The sequence below is a fragment of the Budorcas taxicolor genome, chromosome 4 (genome assembly GCF_023091745.1).
Source record: "Budorcas taxicolor isolate Tak-1 chromosome 4, Takin1.1, whole genome shotgun sequence".
NCBI classification, from domain to species: Eukaryota; Metazoa; Chordata; class Mammalia; order Artiodactyla; family Bovidae; genus Budorcas; species Budorcas taxicolor.
The window spans coordinates 121,516,184-121,523,507 of NC_068913.1; positions in this window are offsets into that span (position 1 = coordinate 121,516,184).

A 7,324-nucleotide genomic window follows, 5' to 3' on the forward strand; every position below is an offset into this window, starting at 1 on the left:
TATTTAACTTATATGCAGAGTACATCATGAGAAACCCTGGACTGGAAGAAACACAAGCTGGAATCAAGATTGCCGGGAGAAATATCAATCACCTCAGATATGCAGATGACACCACCCTCATGGCAGAAAGTGAAGAGGAGCTAAAACGCCTCCTGATGAAAGTGAAAGAGGAGAGTGAAAAAGTTGGCTTAAAGCTCAACATTCAGAAAACGAAGATCATGGCATCCGGCCCCATCACTTCATGGGAAATAGATGGGGAAACAGTGGAAACAGGGCCAGACTTTATTTTTTTGGGCTCCAAAATCACTGCAGATGGTGATTGCAGCCAAGAAGTTAAAAGACACTTACTCCTTGGAAGAAAAGTTATGACCAACCTAGAGAGTATATTCAAAAGCAGAGACATTACTTTGCCGACAGAGGTCCATCTAGTCAAGGCTATGGTTTTTCCAGTGGTCATGTATGGATGTGAGAGTTGGACTGTGAAGAAGGCTGAGCGCCGAAGAATGGATGCTTTTGAACTGTGGTGTTGGAGAAGACTCTTGAGAGTCCCTTGGACTGCAAAGGAGATCCAACCAATCCATCCTAAAGGAGATCAGCCCTGGGATTTCTTTGGAAGGAATGATGCTAAAGCTGAAATTCCAGTACTTTGGCCACCTCATGAGAAGAGTTGACTCACTGGAAAAGACTCTGATGCTGGGATGAATTGGGGGCAGGAGGAGAAGGGGACAGCAGAGGATGAGATGGCTGGATGGCATCATGGACTTGACGTGAGTCTGAGTGAACTCCGGGAGATGGTGATGGACAGGGAGGCCTGGCGTGCTGCGATTCATGGGGTCGCAAAGAGTCGGACACGACTGAGCGACTGCACTGAACTGAAAGAGCTCATTGAGAAGACTGGAGATGTGCACAATGTGATAGTTGCCAAGCTAAACTTTATTTGGGGCAAAATGAGGACTGCAGCCCAGGAGACAGTGCCTCAGATTACTCTGAGAGTCTGCTCCAAAGAGGCAGTGGGGGAAGGTCAATATATAAGATTTTGGTGAATGGGGAGTTCAATGCAATCAAGTGCTTATTTTACAAAAGGTTTTCTGCTGGTCACGATGTCACCATGAAGGGATTTAGTGGTTTTCTAGATATGAAGAAATGTGAGAATTGGGATCAAGAAATCAGTTCCTGAAAGTATCTGACTATCTAAGAGGCCTGTTCCGCCAGTTTCCCTGGGGCAGAGTGCCTGCTTCTCCTCCCTCAGTCCCCCTCAGCGGATGCTGAAGGTCAGCACCTCAGCAGCACAGGGTTCCGTCTCCGCTGAGGCAGCTGGCAAATCCCCTGCTGCGGGTCAGTCCCTGGCGAGTGCTCTTTACAAGTGCCGATTTGTAGCTGACAGTGATACCGTGTGGAAGTAGTTGAGAAACTATTGAAAAGGTAGAACTGAGCTGTATTAAAACGCACTAGGTTAGGTTTGTCAGCCGCGAATGGGCACTTGCAATGGTCACGTGCCTTCTGCCTCTGCAAGGGTTAAATAATGTGCTGCTGCAGCTGCTGATTTTCAACACCCCCTGAAAGGAGTTCAGGGTGGAGAGCAGGAATGAAGCCTCTCTGCTGTGGGAAAAGCTGGTGGAACAAGTCTTCAGATAGATATTTTCAGGAGTCAAGTTTATAAGGCCAATTCTTTATCACCTGGTATCTAGAAAAGTGCTAAAATCCTTCATGGTGGTTGAGTCGGCAGGTTTTATATTTTAAGGAATCAGAATTTATTATACGTTTGCCTTCCCATTGAGAAATGGAATATTTCCTGCCATAATGAAGAAGGAATTCATAGGGCCTGGACTCCATCTTACGCCTGTTCATGCTGGTCATGCTCAGCCACCTTTCCAATGGACTCTGAACTCTGGGTTTAATGCCTATGAAAAAAAAAGCAGAAGGATAAGACCCCCTCCAGACAGGGGAACTGTGAAGATCCTATCTAGGTTACTCATCGCCTAAGAGAAAACATACACTATCACCCCTTCCTCCAGACAGGCCATAAAATCTTCTGTATCGGAGTGTAACCTCGGGCTTATTGATATTTGGCTTATTGTTTGACTCTTTGAGGACATGAGCACATAGCACGTGAATGATGGGGTTATTGGGATTGTATTTTCCTTGGTTTATGTACATCTCAAGGAATTTGGAGTGGTGGGTTCAGACACGTACACATGGGGTATAAAAGATTTTCACAAATGCTGGTCGGGGTCCTTGGCTAAGGGGAGACTCTGCCTTGGGCCCGCCGGTGTAGTCAACTGCACTCCAGTATCTGCATTGTCCTGAGTGAGTTTGTTTCCCGGGATGAGTGGCTACAAGAATATCAGTAACAAATGATTTCACAGTCATCAGTGCTACAGCCGCCAGCCAAAGCTGAGCTGGTGACGCCCCGAGGGGACTCGGGAGAGAAAGGCTAGCTGCCCTTTGGCAGCCTTCAGACTGCAGCTGTGCCCCATGGCGAGCCCCGAGGGAACTCAAGATGGGAAAATGCGGTAGGATAGAGATGGGTCCCAGGCTGGACACCTGGTGATTGTCACGGGGAGTCAAGTTGAAGCTTTGCTCTCACCCAGACACTCCCAGGACAAAGCTAGTGGCAAACAGCGAGCTCTGCTGAAGTAAAGAGATACAGTGCCCTCTCCTCAGGAGGACATCCTGTCCACGCGTGTGCAGGAAGGCTTGTTGAGGGTCAGAAAGGGAGGGGAGTCCTGCACCATAAGTGTGGACATACACCTACTGGCCTGTGTGGTGGAATCCATATTAGCAAAAATTTGCACAAGCATCTTAGGGTCGAAGGACCAGCCAGGTGTGAGAAAAGAAACAAAATAATTGGCCAAATGTAAACAAAGACCCCATATAAGGGCACTCCTACATAAGTGCTTTAAATCGGCTCCTGACTGCGCTCCCCGTTCAGCACACCCGTGCTCCTCTCCCAGTCTGTGTTACCGTTATGCTTCTGACATAATTAATTATTTCTCTGCGTGCTCTCCTACATGTTGCGCTGTGTCTCTCTATAAAAAGCTTTGCACCTGTTCTGCAGTCTTTCCTTCCTTGAAACATTTTTGCTTTCAAATGGAGTCAGGATCAAGGAACTTAGCCTGTAGCCTCTAGCCACTGGTGGACTGGCAGCTAGGTTCATTTCCTAGATGGGGAAACAAGATCCTACTTCAAGACTAAGACAGTGCCCCCCAGTGCAGGGGGCCCGGGTTCCGTCCCTGGTCAGGGACTTAGGTCCCACATGCCACAACTAAAATGTCCCACGTGCCACAACTAAGTCCTGGCACAGCCAAATAAATAAATAAATAATGACTGCTATTCCTTCCAGAACAAAACTACAGGATCCTGTCCCCAAACAGCTGAGATGCATATCAAAGGAGTGATTTCAGTGAGCCCAGCCTCTTGCATCTTCCCACACATAGAAAAGTGCTAAATTCATTCACTTGAGATATCTGGCTTTCTTTTAATTAACAATAATCGCTGATGTTCTGACTACTTACCCTTTGTGCAAAACTTCTACATAACCTGGCTTCCCCCTCACCCCAGAGCAGCTCCCTCGGGTTTTCTTGAGGTGCTCTCTCCCTGTTTTGAAATCCTAAAAATTCCTGCTGAATAAAACATAACTCTAAGCTTTTAAGTTGTGCATAATTTTTAAGCCAGCACTTCACTGTCTTTAAGGGAATAAAATTATTTGTAACACATGTAATATACACTTCTTGGGGGCTTCTGTGGTGGCTCAGATGGTACAAAATCCACCTGCCAATGCAAGAGACCTGGGTTTGATCCCCGGGTCAGGAAGATCCCCTGGAGAAGGAAATGGCAACCCATTCCAGGATTCTTGCCTGGGAAATCTCACGGACAGAGGTCTCAAGGGGTCAGACACAGCTGAGTGACGTTACAACAACATCATCTGCAACAACAACGACATCTGCTTAGACTTGCTTATGTCCTATCTGTCACGTTATCTATCCACGGAGAAGGTTTTCTGTAGACCTGAGATGTGTATTCTGGTTCCATTGGGTGGAATGTTCTCTATATGTCTCTCAATTTAATTTAGTCTAAAGTCTGGTTTAATTCCAACATGTCATTCTTGATTTTCTGTTTGGATGATCTATGCATTGCTAAGAGTGAGATGTTGAAACCCCCTACATTTTTGTAATGTTGTCTATTTTTTTCCCTATAGATCTGTTATTGTTTGCTTAAAATACTTAGGTGATCCAATGTTGTTTTATATGTTTGCATATGTATGAGTGTGTGTATGCATACTTTTTGATGTATTAACCCTTTGTCATACAATGGCCTCCTTGATGTTTGTATTGTTTTTTCTTAAAGTCTATTTTGTCTGATATAAGAATTACGACGCCCCCTTTCTTTCTGTTTTCATTCCTGTGAAATACCTTCATTTATCCCCTGGCTTTGAGCCTTTCTGTATCCCTAAAGCTGAAGTGAGTTTCTTGTAGACAGCATATAGTTGGGTCTTATTTTTCATAAGCATCTGTGTCCTTTTGTTGGTGCACCCACTCTGGTTGCATTTAGACTGGGTGTGGATGTGTGAGAACCGACTCCTGCCATCTGAGTGATGCTTTCTGGTTGTTGTTTGTCTCCATTGATTCCTCTTCCCTTCATTTCTGACTTTTGTAAACTGGTGGTTTTCATCAGGGTATTGTTTCCCCTTTCTATGTTTCCTTCATCTACTCTAGATTTTTACTGTGGTTACCATGAAGCTTACATTAAAATGTATACCTAAAGCCGTTTCTCCTGTGCTGATTGCAGCCTGTCTTTATTAGCCAGTTAAGTGGCCCCCATTCACCTCTTCCTCTGTAAGGCTTTGACGGTCCCGTTCTCCCTTTTATGCTGTGTTTGTAATAAGGTGGATTAGCTGTGGTTACTCTTAGTCATCCTTTCCTTGAGCCTTTACACTTGAAGCTGTTCATATAGCCCTCTTCTAAGTAATCGGAATTAACTAAATCTGACCATATACTTTTACCTTGCCTAGTGTGTTATATACTTTTGTGTGTGTTCGTGTGTTGCTTTGCATCTTTTTTATTCTCTTGAACTTCTTCAGCTTCTTTGCAAGGCAGGTCTGGTGGTGATGAACTCCCTCAGCTTTTTTAGGAAAGCCTTTCTTTTCCCTTCATATTTGAAGGATAAGTTTGGTGAATAGAGTTTTCCTGGTTGACAATTTTATTGCTCTGCCCTCTGAATATTCCATTTTACTCTCTCCTGGCCTGTAGTTTTCTTCTGAGAAATCCCCTGATAGCCTTGTGGGGTTTCCTGTGTCAGTTACAATCATCCCTGTAAGTAAATCAGACATTCCTATTTTAGATAGGAAAATTTAATCAGTATTTTGTAACAACAGTAAGGAAAGTTGTCGTGGTCTGGGCGCTGGTTGGAAAAGAATTTCCTGACATGAGACAGAGTGAGAGGGAAATAAAGTTTATTCGAGTGGGAGATGCTATTAGAGGGCCAGCTCAAGAGAGAACCGTCTTTGAACAGGGGCCCTTAGTCCAATTTTATACCCAGGCTACAGGGAGCAGGATAGGGGTCTTGTGGGTCATTTGCTGATTGGATGAGAAGGGCACGGTGGGGAGTAAGGCAAGGACCTTCTCCCTAAGGGCCAGGAGGGGAGACAGGTTATACTGCTCAGGAGGACCTGAAATCCATTAGTAGGTACATCATGGGGGAGGGAAGGACGGTCAGGGCGGGTCCTCCGTTCCTGCGTTCCCTTCCCCTTGGTCTTCTCTGCTCTTCTGTCCTCGGGTCTCCACCTTCCTCCCTCTCTTTATTTTTAGGGCCCATCCTTTGGCCCCGTTTGATTCCCTGCTCACGTCTAACTATCTACCTATTTCTCTTCTCAGGCATTTGGGAATCTGGCCTCAGGGGGAAAGGGGATGATGACCACTCTGGCTTCTTCAGGCTGTAGGGGCGTCGTGGGGCTCTAGGTTCCCTTTGCCTGCTCTCTGCCAGGGTGCCTTTACGGAAGGAGATGAGAGTCCATGGAATGATAAGGCGGCTTGTTTCAGCGTTGTCTGGGTGTTGGCCAGGGAATATTCTTGTCAAACTATCAGTTGGAGATTTGTTGTATTCTAGAAGAAGCAAACTTAACAAGAAAGCTAAAGATACATGGCCCAAAGATTGAGAGAAGCAGAAAAGCTCCCGAGGAACTGGGGGAGAACCAGGATCAGACATTGGGCCACGACATTAGTGTCTCTCTAGGTGCAAGAGGCGAGAAGCTGGGCTCGTAAAAACCTTTACCTGAAAACACCCACTCTCTGCAGGCCGGTTCTTCTGGGTTTTTCCCAGAGCACAGAGTGCCTCATTTCTGATCTCCACCCTGAACTCCTTTCAAGGTCAGCAGCTTGCAGTGGTCATGATGTAATCTTTGTTGAGACAGCTGGCAAGTGCCAACTTCCAGTCAGCAGGGTCCCTTCATAGCCACAGATCTGACCATGCTTTGGGGGCATTTCACAGCCCTTGTGTCCCGGGTCTAATGAAGATTCCATTGACAGGCCACTGTGTGCTGTTACTGGACCAGACCTTGCAAGTAGCAAAAGTCTCAGGGCCATACCTGTCTTACTAGCCTCTTGGCCCAGGAGAATATTTCCTCTTGTTGCTTCTTCCCATATCTAGAGTTGCATTATTACAGTCATTGACATCATACGGGACTGCATATCAGCATTTTATCACAGGTCAGTCACACATTGAGTAATGTAAGAAACAATCTTCTGAAACAGGCGACAGCAAATAACAGAGCTAGCAGGTATTAGTAAGGTCACAAGCAAGAATGTATGCCGAGAACTTTCATTAGGCAGAGCCCAGTATACCCCAGGCTATCTGACTTAGTTAAATGATCATAGCCGGGTGTTAATCTCCTGGTTGTACACCATGGAGGACCTGACCTTCATCCAAAGATTGGTTACGAGATAAGCTTTAGAAGCAAACTTAGAGTGTCCTTTTCAGTAACTTAATTAATTAAGCCTTTTAGCAATATAACATAACAACAAGGAACCATCTCAGAAGTGAGTCGTAGTAAATACAGACCTTAACTAACAAAATTTCACTTAATAGTAAGTGAAATATAATTTTTTTGTCATTGTGAGGGCATTAACCCTGTAGCCAGGGAAGGCTTTAACCCATCAACTAAAAAGAGGTTTGTCAGGGAGCCGGGAAAAGCCAAGTGGCCGCCTTGGATTTCCCATAGCCCTGACTCTTTGATTTACAGCTACTGTTCATGCATTTTTAATTCCCCATTTTAGGAGTAGACTGTTGCCATGTTTTAAAGACATCAGAATAGCAAAAGTCTAACAGT